This window comes from Geospiza fortis, unplaced genomic scaffold (assembly GCF_000277835.1).
Source record: "Geospiza fortis unplaced genomic scaffold, GeoFor_1.0 scaffold206, whole genome shotgun sequence".
NCBI lineage: Eukaryota > Metazoa > Chordata > Aves > Passeriformes > Thraupidae > Geospiza > Geospiza fortis.
In genome coordinates, this window is record NW_005054311.1 from 3,486,703 (window position 1) to 3,501,830 (window position 15,128).

Here is a 15,128-nt window from a genome sequence, read left to right on the forward strand (position 1 = left end):
TCTGCCTGTTTAGCAAAGTTTCCTCTGATTTCAAAAGCAGCTGTGTGATTGCTTTGCCAGAATTTGCTCTGTATTGCATAAAATGACCCTGAAATAAAAGAGAGAAACAAGAACTGTAAGTAACACAATTGGAAATTCCCCCGGCAGGTTGGCTGTCCTTCTCAATGAGGTTGGCAAGCCTGAATTTCATTTGTTCAGACACTTTCAAATCAATGCTATTTTATCTGAATAATTAAGCTGCTTACTCAGGCTTGAAAAGTGTATGGTGCTAAATTCTTGCGCTTTTTTGGGTAGCCATGAAGAGGCAAAGAGGGAGAAACAGATGGACCATGCACCTGGAAAAATTATAGTGCCTACAGTTTGGTGCCATCCCATGATACAGTGGAAGGTTTCTGCTCAGGGAAATATCAGATGAAATCAAGGGCCCCTACAAGTCCTATTGTGAAGGCTCAAAATCTCCATGTCCTGTGTATTGCCACTTACTTTCAGTGAAAAGAAAAAATCAGAACAGGGTGAATGACTTACAGAATCATACAGGTGATAGAGAGTGAAAGAGAAAATAAATCTGCATTAGTAGCAGTCTAATAATTTGTTTGCATTTTTTTGTTGTTCAAATTCAGTGTTCTTTCTTTGAGAAAATTATTAAAGATGAGATAAATTTTTACTTTTTATTCCCTCTGGCTTTTCATCTTATGTACACCCTTCTTTTATTCACAGGGAAGAAAACTGCAGGCAAATTAAATAATGTCATTGAATCACAGCAATTTGTTAGAATAGACTTCTGGAGGCTGCTGGAGGGTATCATTAATGTCCTAGTCTAAGCAAGAAAAAATTAGATAACATCACTCACAGCCTTGTTCTGTTGAATTTGGAGTATCTACAAGGATGGAGGTTTGCCAGCCTCTCCCAACAACCTATTTCTCAGACTTCCTTTTGTTCCCCTACAAGCTCATGTGGTTGTTTCTCATGTTCCTCACCAGTTTCAAATCCAGCTGAGGTCTGGCTTGCCCAGTTTCATCCAAGCAGTCCAGAACAAGGAAGTTCTGTATTGCTCCAAGGTAGCCCTCCCAACATCTTCATCCTGTGCTGTCCATCTGCTGTGCCTGCATGATTTCCCAAATGGCAACCTGGGAGGTCCCAGTGCACTGGGGAAGCTGTTTTCAGCAAGCAGCTTCCTCTTCTGGGCCCCTTTTGCTGTCTTGGGTTTCAGGAGACACATTGCAGTTGGTGCTGTCAAAAAAGTTGATGCAACTATATGTTTTATATTTTTCATGTCATTCTTCCTACTCCCATCTTCATACTCCCAAATCTTTTTCAGCAAGATATATAAGATTAGGTGAAATATATCAAAACAATCCATTTCCACAAGGGATTTTTTAGCATGATTTTTCATTTGCATGTCGGTAAAATTACTACAGTATTTTGATGTTTTTTAACTTATTTTTGTTGGGGTTTTTTGCCCAGAACTTTGGAGCAGTTACCACATGAGTTCTTCAGTAGCTTCAGTAGAATAGGCACTATATTTTCCAGCTGTGTGGTCTGTTTTTATCCAAAAAGATATTTTGATGTATTTACAATTGTCAAAGAAGACACTGGCCTAGCTCTAAGAACACTAAATGCTAACACTACTGCTTGCAAATTATCACATTTTATTATCAAGAAACAATTCAGCAAAATTACTTAATTTGCTTAATGGTAAAGACTGTGGTAAACTATGAATTACTGTTGTCATAGCTACACTGTATTTTGATACAGTACATTAGTTCATTGAAATGATAATAAAATAATTTGCTGTACAGCAAGTATGATGCATATCTTAAATTACAATGAATTACTTATTGTAATGAATACCTTAAAATATAAATACAGAGCTCCTGACTCCGTACTTAAGTGCAGTAAGTAGAGAATACTGCTGTTTATTTTAGGAATTTCCTGTGTCTGCAGTGCTGATTACACTGAAGTGGGAATCAATGACAATGTGCCATATAGGAGACTTATATATAGTAGCTTTATAACTGATCTAAAGTGAGACAATAGATTTTGATACCCATGACCTTTAATAGAAAACTCTCTGAAGAGAAGTTTCCAATTTTACCTCCAAATTAACCCCTAGTGAAGGTCCTTTGTATTTTAGACTTTGGGAGGCAATTAAATAATGACCTATTCTTGATTCCTTTCTCCCTCAGTTACTTCTGTGTCTTGGCTATTCAGTTGACAAAACAGAAAAAATATTCAGGAGAGCTCTACAAAGCCAGACATTTACCCATTTCTGCTTTTTAGAATGTTCTTAAGTGCAGCATGTTTGGGGTTTCCATGTTTGGTTTTCTCACCTTGACCTATTTTGGTCCAGTGGTTGTAGAGGATATGATCTGTGCATGTGTTCCAAAGTCTCCTCTTCCACCTCTTACCAGATGTATTTTTGAAGGAAATGGAGCAGGAAAGTGACATAGATGATGATCGTGTTTGTCTTTGAACTGGTGTCCCTCAGCTTACTCGGTGGTATGGGGAGGAAAAGAGGGAAACAGAAATGCTTGGTCCCAGTTTTGAAATATATTTAGGTCTGAGCAGTTCATCCTTGAAGAGGAAAGGTCCATAGGTATTGAAAAAAGCCATAATACCATTGAATAATCTTCATTCTGGACATTCTGGAGTGAAAAACACTAGGAAAATAGGTTAGATAAAGTATAGAGAAGAGAATATGTGTAGAATGGTGAGATTGAATTAATATTTCAGAACAGATCATTGTAGTATCTGAACAGTGAGATAAAAACTAAAAGTAAATGCATCTAACTAAATGTATCTATTTGAAATGTGATCTGTTAACCAGTAGAATTAATTAAATTACTGAATACTCTCCTCACACATATAATTTCTCTACAACTAAAACAGGCAGCATAAAAATTGAGGCTCTTACTAAATAGTAATTCCTCCAGGCTGCTTATTTTTAAATCAACTCTTGGGGTTTTTATTCCTCAGTATTTGCTGCTATTGAAGGCAGGAGGTAATAATTACCCAACTTACGGAAATTATTGTTCCAGTGCCTTCATACTCCACATTTGGCCTCTTTATCCTCTCTGTCACAGGTAACTGTCTTACACTAAGAGCAAGAAAAGTAAATTCACTTGGCTGTCCCATATCTCTAAGGAACCTGATGCATGAGTGGACTAGAGAAGAGACAGAGAGAAAAACTCCTAAGACCTACAGATCATCTGGCTGGCAGGGTGAGTAAATGTCCTGTCATCTCAGTCATGTGTTGTCAGGTACACAAGGAGTGAGCCTGCTTTGAGCATTGCCTCAGGAATTATTTATCCAGTAATTGTTGGGAAAAAAGAGGATCAAAATGTATCATGTTTCCGGGACTCTGACATTGGTGCCTCACATGCATGCAGAAGTACTAAGCCAAACACCTCCTATATTTTCAGTTTAAGCCCTGAATGTGGATTTTATAGGCAGGCAGTTCTATATAGGGAGGAGGGGGTTAATGCGTGCTGTGCTGTCAAAGCCATTTTCAAATGTTGTAGGTGAAACAGAAATATCTATTACTGAATCAGTCCAAACTAGTCATGATTCAAAAAGAGATTCAAAAAAGGAAAGAAAGGAAGAAAACTAATTTTCCCAGTGCTGACTGTACTTGGATTGCTACGAATGTGGGCCTGTGTTCCCTGCTTCTCATAAGCAACTTCTTCTTGCTTACAAAACACTATAAAAACAAACAAAAAAATTACCTAGCAGAGAAGCAAACATGCAGTAGCCTTATGTAATAGTCAGAACCTGATTAAATGATCCCCTTTTCCCTCTGGCTTTGCCTGTTCCGAAGGGTAGTAGAAGCAGAGAATGTAGCAGGTTCTGGAGCATTTCCTCCAGTTCACAGTAGTGGGTCAGGGGTTCTGTCAAGTACCAACAACCAGTTTAAGTGAATCAAGATCCACATGTACAGAGGATGACTTATTTTTCAAAAGGATGATGCAAATAGAAATAGACAAACATGGAAGAAAATATGACCTGAAGATTACCTCAGAGTTCTTTGTCTGGTGGTTTGTGTCTCCACAAAAGACATAATAAAAATGTTGCCCTCCTCTGATGCTGATGCTTCCCCACTGCATTTGGTCCTGCACATTTCTTCACCCTAAACACTGGCCAGGCCCCATGTGCTCTGGTCCCCTCTGCTGGGGTATAAATCATGAATACAGCAAACCCATGTTCCCTGCAACCCAGGCGCAGTCTAGATTTGTTCTTAGAAAGGAAAAAAAAAGCAGCTGAATTACAGTTTTGTCTGTGTGAAGATCCACCCTGGCTAGGAACCATAAGACAATTTACCAAAGCCTACAACATGATAAAACAAAACAAAAGGCACTCCAGGGTTTTTCCTTCAACTTACAGGGGAAGCAAAACCTAGCAGTACAACAGTGCCTTTACAACTCCTGTTAGGTGATGTGTTCAGTATATTGGGCTGTTTTTCTTACCATATAAGCAATATTCTGACTTTGGGGGAAGTCTGCACTTTCTGACTCCACATTCTTCGAGGGCATCTGTCTAAATGCAAATGTTGTCTGGACTTTGCCTTATGTTCCAGTTAGAAGAAGGAGACTTTTGCTATTTTTGCTATTTTTGTCGTGCTTTGGGTTACCTTGTTTTTAGTAAGTAGTCCTCTGAGTGTGCTGGAAGATGACTTTGGTGCACAGAATTTTTACAGAATTCAGGTAATTCCCTTGGCCATTCTGAACCCAACAGCAACAACCAGCCCTGCTCTCTGTTTTCGGGCTCTGAAATCCATAGGAAAAGGTGTTCAGATGCTGATGAGACACTTTTCTACTCTAGCAGCTGCTTCTTGCCTCCTTGTGGAAAAGGCAGTGGAGCAGATACAGCCTGGGGGCACAGGTTTGTCCATACTTCACAAATAACAGTGTCTTCTCCCACAATGTTATTACACTCTCTAGTTTTAATACAGTAGCTTACTTTTTATGTAACCACTTATTTGCCCCTTAATTTTCTACTTTATTTTACATCATATCTGTGCAATAGAGATGGGTTTGGTGTGTTTTGGCACAGTGATGTCACTAAATGAAGGCTAGTGTTACTGAGAGCAATAAAGGCATTCAGTAAGATGTCAGCATACCTGCAGATTAAAGTTAATACATTTTTTGAGTCTTTAAATCATTTCTATTTGCATTGCTTTTGCAGTTCACACATAAAATCAGTCTCAAATTCAAATCTTGTTGAAGCTTCATGAACATTGCTTCAAGAAAATAAGATGTTGGCAAATGATTAAATGTCTAATTAGAGGTTTCACATTCAATCTTGTCACTGTAGTGATTTATGGTTTATTATTTTGTCTAAGTAATGCGCTTCTTTTCTAGTGTTTTTTCTTCCCTTCATTGTTGTTACTGTCTGTATTATTACAGTAAGGAAATTTGTCACAAGGACAGTACTTTTGTTCTCAGCTGCAAGATGCAGAGGAGAGTTAAATCAAAGCACAGAAGATGCAATACAGTTCCCACTGCAGCTGGCGGGAGATGTGTGACGTGTTTACATTGTTGGGCCAGCAATGCTTTAGTGGTGAGAACAAAGGGCAGGATGTGGCCTCTGTGCTTCTCTGCTGTCATATTTAGGGCTGAAACAGGTGTCTTCAGTAGCTAGTCCCAGGAAGGCTCAATAAAGACATGGAGCTGGGACACACAATCTCCCTCGGTAGTGCATGCCAGAATTGGGTGGAAACCTGCAAACGCAGCAGAAAAAGCCTTGAAATAGCCCTTAGCAGAAGCTGACCAGAGTCCAGCGCCTACAGGCTGTGGAGTCCGGGCTCTTCTCCAGAGGTAGGTCCCCATAGCAGGATTTTTTTTAAAAGACTCATCAGGATTTGTGCTCACCACAGCTGCCCAACAGATACGTGGGACCTTGTTGCTTGTGTGAAACTGATGGCTCTTCCCTCCCTTTCCAAGTTGCTCAGCCATTGGACTGTGCTACCCTCTCTCCCCTTTCCTCCAGCTGCATGAAATTTGCAACTTCACTCTGGCAGAGCTGTAGTATGTCTAGTAAAACAGTCCCAGATCCTGTTTTCCAAAACAGCTTGTAGTTCTGCTGGAAAGGCGGTGTCCACACTGCCTGAATATGGGAAGAGCCTGGAAGTGGGATTCCTCACACTCAAGTGAGTGTTCCAAGTTACGCTTGTATAGTACAGGATATTACTTCTTCCAGCTACACCATAGAAAATAAGCCAGATCTGAAATTTTGGGACTTAGGTGTTGTTTCAGGCTCACAAGGGCTCTTGAACTTCGAACACCTGGTTGCTGAGGTGGAGTTGTTTGTAGGACTTCAAAGATAGAGTGAGGTGGCAGTTTTCATATGTAGACATGTCAATTTTGATGTGCTCCTAACTTCCTCAAGTACTAACTTAAAAAAGTAAGGTTTATTCTCTTACTAACATATGGTACTAAGAGTCCCATCTTACAGTAACTTCACACAAGTGCTGTTTCCAGATTATGGCAGGATGAAATAGCTTAGATTTTATTTCTGGTTGGGAGTTTGAGTTCACATTCATGTTAACTTCACCTAGTACTGTTAAAGTGAGCAGAAGAAGTATGTTGTCATTTTCACTGTTTTTACCTAACTATGACTTATAGATGCACCTTTCAGCAATGTTTAACACAGTTTAATTATGCTTTGTTGAAAGTATTGTATTTTACATTCTCCTTACCATTTTGTAATTTTATTGTGTTTCTTCATATTCTTTGTCTCACTGAAAACACCGGGGCCATTTCTTTTAATGCTCTGCAATGATTACAGTAGAAACTTCCATGAGATCTTTACAAAATTGTAGCTGAATAAAAAGTATAAAAATAACTTTTCTTGAGAAATGGTTATGTAAAAAAAGGACTTCCGTTTTGTCTTTTGTTTTTAGTATGTCTCTTTGTCTTTTGAGCAAATTTTTCATCGCCATAATATTTTTCAGCTCTTACTCCTTCTATTTCATTGCTGTTTGTTTGTTTGGGTTTTTGGTTTTGGTTTGGCTTGGTTTGGGGTTTCGTTCTTGTTTGTCTGGTTTGTTTGTTTTGTTTTTGGGGTAGGTAAACCGTGAGAAAATGCTGTTCCAGGAAGTTATAAGAAGCCATAACTCCAGTACTACCTTTCTTAATATTTTTTGAGGCTGTTATTGATGTTTTTTGAGCATATGTGTGTTTTAGGAAATAAGTTGTTCACATTAAACTTGTGATATTTCCCTGAGTTATAATAGCTAGTTTAGGATCTGACAATCCCAATGAGAAGTTCCTGTTGCCCTACTCAATCACCAGACCTTTAATTGGCACTCTGGCATTTTTCCCTGCTATTGCAATCCCCATTTGAATCAGAGGTCACTCAAAATTTCAGAACAGCTTTCATCATATCTGACTTAATTTGTGATTGGTTATTATCTCCTCTTCAGAATTATCATTAAATATGTGCAATAAATCTAGGCCTACAGAAGTACTGTGTTGTACCATCTTATGCTCATGATACAAAACTTGGGGGTGTGGCAGATACACCTGAGGGCTGTGCTGCCATTCAGCAGGGCCTTCAAAGGCTGGAGAGCTTGGCAGAGACAAACCTGATGAGATTCAGCAAGGGCCAGTGCAGGGTCCTGCACCTGGGGAGGAAAAACCCCAAGTCCCAGCACAGGCTGGGCTGTGACCCACTGGAGAGCAGCTCTGCAGAGAAGGACCTGGGGATCTTGCTGGGTGACATGCTGGCCATGAGCCAGCAGTGCCCTTTTGGCCAGGATGGCCAGTGGGATCCTGGGGTGCTTTGGGAAGAGTGTGGCCAGCAGGTGAAGGGAGGTGATCCTGTCCCTCTGCTTGGCTCTAGTGAGGCACATCTGGAGTGCTGTGTCCAGTTCTGGGCTCCTCAGCCCAAGATATGGAGGTAATGGAGAGGGTCCAGCAGAGGCCACAAAGATGATTTGGGGTCTGGAGCATCTCTCTTATGAGGAGAGACTGAGGGAGCTGGGGATGTTTAATCTAGAAAAGAAAGGACTGGGACAGGATTTCATCAGTGTATATAAGTATCTTAAAGGTGGATGTCAAGAGGATGATGCCAACCTTTTTTCAGTGGTTCCCAGTGACAGGGTGAGGATCAACGGCCATAAATAAAATCACAAGAAGATCCACCTCAACATGAGGAAGAACTTCTTTACATTGAGGGTTCCCTGATCACCCTCTGCCCAGGTAACAGACTTCCCATGGAGGTTGTGAAGTTGCCCTCTCTGGAGGTATTCCAAACCCACCTGAATACATTCCTGTGTAACCTGATTTAGGTGACCCTGCCTTGGCAGAGGGCTTCGACTGGATGGTCTCCAAAGGTCCCTTCCAACTTTAACAATTCTGTGATTCTGTGATTCACATCTTGCTGTTATTTAAAGTCTCTTGGTATAACTCATGTTACGGGTACAAAAAATAAGTGTGGTATCAGCTACCCCTTATGATGCCTGAGATTTCTAGTCTTGCACTGTGAAGCAGAGGTAGAGGTCACCCCACAGCCAGGTGGATGGTCCTGGTGGCTTCAGTGGATTTTTAGCTTTGCATGAGTCACTGTTTAAAGATTTCAGGACTTGCCTTCCTTATGAGAAGCTTCTAGAGAAGCACTGCTATGGGCTACCATCCATAATATTTAGCTCTGTGCTTAGAAGTGAATAATTTATATTTTGGAACCCTCATATACATGCATATTTTGACAACACTATTTGTTTGTTTTTTTCATTTTTAAGACAAATTTCTGCTTTCACAGTAGATTGAACAGCTTTTGCTTCTTCTGAGCCATAGAAATCTAGTGTGTAAATTCATTTGAGCTTGAGGATCACTATCCTTTTAGTGTTTATAATCAAAAGTGCTAGCAAGACCCCTGGGGCAAACTCCTTGCTGGAATGAAGCAGCACGGGCTATTTGAAGTCAACTGGTTGAGCCGTTCCAACATAGAGTAGAAAGGAAATTGGCCTCTGGTCCTTATGCAAGTGGAATGTTCTGGAGTTTTTACATACAGTATGAGCATATAAGAGAGTACAAAATTTGGAGGCAGAGTACATTTTCTGCTCTCTGCCTGACTCAGTATTAGAATCACAGAATCATTTATGTTGGAAAAGACATTTTAGGTTATTAAATCCAACCATTAACCCGGCACTGCCAAGTCCACCACTAAACCATGTCCCTCAGCGCCACATCTACATGTCTTTTAAATACCTCCAGGGATGGTGACTTCCCTGGGCAACTTACACCAGTGTTTTCAGGGAAAAAATGTTCCTAAGTATACAATGTAAACCTCCCCTGCTATATTCTTTAGGTGCTTGGATGGCCTATAACAGAATCCCACCAGGATATCTGCCCTGTTGGCTTTCCCTCTAAACACTCATAAACATTCAACCCATCATAAAGATCTAGACAGTCAAAACACTTGCTATCATACAGGACTACCCCAGCTACCTCTCCTGCCTTGCCTATCCCTTCTTAGGAGTTTATAGCCATATTGCTTGCACACCCTAGATGCTGCAGTGTTACATATGCCATATTTAAACTTCAGAGCTAGAACAGATATTTTCATTGACTAGGAAATACTGTGTGAAGTTTGAGGCCTGTAATGTAGATGCAAAAAAATTACAGCTGAGATCCCTGAAAATGCAAGTTCAAAACAAACTTAGTAGTTCAGATTGAAGTCCTGTTTAGGTGAAATGGTCCTTTTTTATTCACATTGTACATATTTTTGCATTTTTAGCATGGAAGTGTTATGTTATATTACAGCCATTCCTTCCAAAAACTTGGGCAAAAACTGCTTTCTCTAGGTTGCAAGGAAGAATAGCCACAAGGGAAATGGTGCTTGTTTTCTAAAATGCATATATTCTGTTGTGCATTGCTGAGTAGCAGGGGGCAAGCAGTTAGGAAGAGCTGATTCACTGAGATGTTTATGTAGAGGAGAGTTAGCATTGTGAAGTGAATTAATGTGAAAATTTTTATTGCTTACTTGTTTCCAGGCTGGATTTCTCCATCACAAGAGCCTCAAGGCACAAAAGCCTCAGGGCCCAAAGCAGACAGTTTTTCTGAAAGGGGATCATCATTTTTTTGGTCACTGAGTTCTTTAGGAACTTTGATAGGTATCACATAAAGCTGCTGAATGAAGCAGAGCATGTGCAATTAGACTGGATAGGCAGAGACATGCAGGGAAATGGGCTGCTGCCCTACACCTCTGACATGGCATCAGGCAGACCTGGTCCCAGGGTGAAATATTCACAGCTGGCTTCTGCCATTTCAAGCACAAGACAACAATGCATAAAATCTGAAGCTGTTCCTCTAGTTTGCTCCTGTTCTACTCTTCTGTACACCAATGATATAATTTATATCATTATACATATATAATAAATATATAGCATACACTTGCTGCAAAGGAATAAAATGCCATTACCAAGAGCTGCTGTAGTCAGACTGTCCTGGAATTCATAGCAAGGACCAAATTTTTTGTAGTATTATAATGCACCAAGGCTGAGGACTTTTAGCAGAATGGGATGCACTAAGAGAGCAAAATAAGTGATGTTAACTTCAACGATTGTGTGAAGTACCTTGAATCTCATATCCAGATTTTCAATAAAAACCCTATTAAAAATATTGTAAACACTTCACAAATATTATTGAGTTAATCTGGATTTAGGGAGGAAACCCAAGTGTACTGGAACTTACCAAAAGGTCACAGACCTTTTGATGTAAGAGAAAGGCAACTTTTCTCTTTCCAACCACCTAATCCATACAAGAGAAGACTAAATTTATTTCCCACAAACGACTAACAGCTTTTTCTTCTTGCTTACCTCCCACTGCATCTACTTTGATGAAATAATTGCACTCACTCTTGCTAAAATATTAGCATGAAATAATTAATATTTGCATTTAAAGCAGTGTGTGCGTGAGCTTTGTAGTTAATAGTGTTAAGGTGGAAAATGTGATTTCATTCACTGTTTTTGGCAGCCCAGTGTTGCGCATAGAACTGAAGTTTATTAAGTTGCTGTTCCAATTGTGAGCAACAAAAATGCTTATGTTTTGCAAGACATATAGTAAACTTGGGGTACAATTGTTTAGTATCTTTTGAAGATTGACAGCAAGGTAGCAATTTCTTTGTGATGTTTTTAAGTTTTAAGATCTATAATAATGTTTTTTTAATGTGTGTGAACTGAAACTCAAAAGGATGGCAGCTTTTTTAGTGAGGCTCCTTTTTTTCCTGTTAGACACTTGTTTGGAGTGGAAGGTGGGAAGTAGGTAGGGTAAATGGAAGTCCCTATGGAATTTTTGAGGCTGAATGAAAGAAAAACAATACTGGTGAACTTCAAAGGACAATGACTGGTTTTCTCACTTGTGTGATTGCCTTTGGCTGTTGTATTTAACAGGCAGTAAAACTTATAAACAAGAAAAAATAATCATTTGGAGCAATAAAGATTGGAGGTTAATGAAAATGAGAAGCAACTATGTAAATTACGAAAGCCAGTGGGAAAGGCCAAGGTGACTGAAGCAATATTCAAGTGAAAAAAATAAATATGGGAGATAGGAAGAAGGAAAATTGGTATGATGGGACTGATAATACTTTTGTTCCCACAATCTTTGGCATTTATTCACTCTTTTGTCTTTATGCACATAAACAAGCCTCCCACCAGCCTGTATCTCAATGTATCTGACTCTACTTAATAAATTAAATTTTTCTCCATGATTACCAAAACATTTTGACAAAAATACTCTAAATTGAAACCCAAAGTAATTTAAATAGTTTTTTGTAAAAATGAACAGCTCCTTAAATAAGCAAATGAAATATTAAATCTGTATCTTCAGTGTTCCCTAGTCTTTTGGCTTTCTTTTTCCTCAAGCAACCCAGGACTAACCTGGGAGATCTTACTGACTTTAAATGCGTTAAATATATTGATCTTTAGAAAGCTTTGGCGCCAGGCTGTCTGTAGCCTGTGTCATACAGTCAGAAAGGAAATGCTCCTGATTTTGTCTACAGAAAAAGACAAAATGAAAAACATTATACTGGGTTCAGATTACTGTGAGAGCTGGTGGGGCCAGGGGAATTGGCTAATAGCAGCTGTATTGCAATTAGGGTGGAAGAACTTGGGGGAAGAACTTGGCTAAGAGCAGCAATGATTCCTTTTAGCATCTCAGAAAACATTAAATGTGTAATTTTTGAAAAGTCATTCATTCAGAAATAACCTATGTATTCACTATATACCTACTCACCAGGCTCAGCAACATTTTGGAGGGGATACTTTCCATATCTTTCTTATTTATAACATCATATTCTTTCTTCATAATGAGATTCACATGATGTTAGTACAGTCTTCTTTGAGTTCTGGACTAGTTTCAAGCTGTGAGTCGCTCATATAAAGCCAGTCCTATTCACCTTTTCTATTTTGCTAAGTTTCTTGGGTTCAGTGATTTTGAGCCTCTTAGTGAGAGGTTAGTTATCCAAACACACTCCCCTGCAATTACAGCTCACGCAAACATTCCACCACCATCCTCTCACAGCAGCACTGAATCAAGGCTTCAGCTACAACATGGGTTGAATCATTGTTGCTTTTTGTCATAGAGTTTAGCTAAAAGTAATGTGACTTTCTTTGGTCAGTGAAATCAATCTGGGTTCACCCAAAATAGTTAAAGTACATGACTGCTGTCCTGAGTCACTTCCTACTCCATTGAATAATGACTTTTCCCACCAGCAATTGCCTGAAGAAAGTTGCCCTTTAGTCAAATGGGAACTCCAAACACTCTAAACATTTAGCTGCACTGCTCAAACGCATCCCCTTGGTGGTGGTATCCACCATCTTAACACTACACAAAACTCCTATTCCCACCAGCAGCCACCAACAATTCCCTGGTCCCATCACACTGCTGTCTTCCCTGCCAGATCACAGTTGAGCTATTTTCTGCATTTTGCCATATAGAAGAACATCTTCCATTCCTGTTACCAGCAACCCTTGCACTCCGGTGCATCTCCCTGGGCAGGTTTCATGCAGCCACAGGCACCTCCACTCCTCTTCCCTCCTGAGCAGAGTGTAGAGCAGTGCAGGGAGTACCAAGAGCAGTGGCAGTGCCATGGCAGCCCTCTCCCAAGTTAACCACATTGGATCTGAAGATTAGGCATGCTTCTGGGTGCTGTCTGCTCTTCAGATATGGGAGTAGGTTTGAGGTTAGTGGGGTTTAAAAAAAAAAAGTTGCTGTACCAACATTCATCCTTTTTTGGTTTTTAACATTTTTGTATTACTACTCTTATAGTAGTCCAGACCTCAGTGCAAAGATTGCAGCTGTTTTATATATTGTTTTAACTTAGGTAACATATACTCTTATATAGTATACAGTCTTGCCTAGAAAATTTCCTTAAGGATCCATGTTTCTGAATGTCAGTGCCACCTTCACAGGTGCTGCTGCTTTGCTTTCATTAATTCTGATACTTGATTATCCGCCCAAAGAGGAGAAGAACTTTCCTGTATGGCCCAGGTGAAATGTGTCTTCTCATTACAGCCAGTTCTTAGCTGGTGCCTACCAGGCAGCATTGGGGTTTTTTATGCTGTGTGGCTCTGCTCAAGGGAGACAAGCAAACCCTTCTGCTAAGGTAAACCTGCATTGCAAGTGAAAGTAGTGTGTGTTTCCTATATTACATCTGATTGTTACTTATGGTAAATATATCTAATAATGTATAGTTTCCTAAAGGAAATGTTTTACCAGGGTTATCTGTGTTGTCCTTCAGCTTTGAAATGAGGTATCATATAGTGCATTAGTAAGGGTAGTGCTGGGATGTATTTAAGTTATTTTCTGTTGTGTGGTTGTGTAGCATTCTTTCTGTGGTAAATGAAGGGAGAGGAATTGGAAACTGTCTTTGGCATTTTTTTTTCTATTAGGACAGAGGTGATTTAATTGCAGTAAACAGGTCTGCTTAGTCTCTCTGGCACTAGTGTCTTAGGGTATGGTGAAGGCAGAGGGGGTTGAGATGGGGAAAGAGGAGAGATTTAAAGTTATTCAAGAAATACTTGAATGTTGGAGTCCTAGATACTGTCTCCTCTTTGATCAGTTTGACCTCTGCTCTTTAGTAGAAACTCAAATTAGGAGCATAGGATTGGAAGGGACCTCCTAAGTAATCCTGCCTTTTCTCTTGCCAATACAGCTCCTGTAACATACAAATATCTGAGAAGGTTGTTATAGTATATCTTCAATTTGCACTTTTATAGGCTGGCTATTCTGCAGTTGAGTTTCTGTGAAAATTGGACACCTTCTAATTTTTTTTTACTAAGGCAAGTTCAAAGACAATTTATTCATATTTATTTTACTGCTGATATTGCCTTTTATCTTAAATGGCTTTGCCTCTGTTGCATGTGGAACTTTCTTAGGTTTTATTTTTGTGAGATTTGACAAACTAAGGTCTTTGTAATGTGTCTTTTCAGGTAAATGAGGTGGAGAGGTAGGTTTTGTTGCTTGGCAGTTTCAATTAGGTGTTCTGTCTACTTTCTTCATTTGTTAAATTGTTCTTGTTTTAGGCTGTGTAAAACTATTACTACTCAGCGTTTCAAAATGACTTTTCCAAGAGTTTCTACATTTTTGATGCTTCCTAATATAAAAACATTTATTGGTACATCTTGGGCTCTCCTATGGAGACAGAGCTTATTAGACTCGTAGACTTGAGCTTGTTAGCTTGTAGACTTCTTGAGTAAGGGGAGTTTCATCTTTCTTCCTGTATCCCTGTTGGAAGTGGCCACCTTGGGCTCTCTCTATTGTCACTAGAAAGAAACAGGTAGAGAAACAAACCTATTTTAATCATCCAATTTCAGATAAAAGGGATTGCACCCTGAATCTCAGAACCATTGAAGCCTGAGGTAGCTTGCATTGATGGGAATTTCTGTCTCTTACCAGAATAATTGTAGTTCTTCTGAATGGCAGATTAGCTCCTGGTTTATAGTGGTAATTCCTGTTGATGTCTATGGATGCATGGGAATCCACTGGAATACAATCTTACTACATCTCAGGTCTTAATTTATGACAAAGACAAAAGCTAAGACCTGCTTGTACTAAATGGACTTATTTTTCATATATTTCTGAATCAGTAGCTTTGGAGGGCTCATTCTGCTCTTAATCTTACAAAGGGTA

The 15,128-nt window shown here is 39.5% G+C and overlaps 1 long non-coding RNA gene across 1 annotated transcript in view; it reads left to right on the top strand.

Moving 5' to 3' along the window:
• Positions 1-15,128, top strand: part of LOC115947717 — a 189,369-nt gene that overhangs the window by 101,577 nt on the left and 72,664 nt on the right. The window contains exon 2 of the long non-coding RNA XR_004081571.1: positions 3,084-3,221. This is a non-coding gene — a long non-coding RNA (uncharacterized LOC115947717). The remainder of the gene's footprint in view (positions 1-3,083; positions 3,222-15,128) is intronic.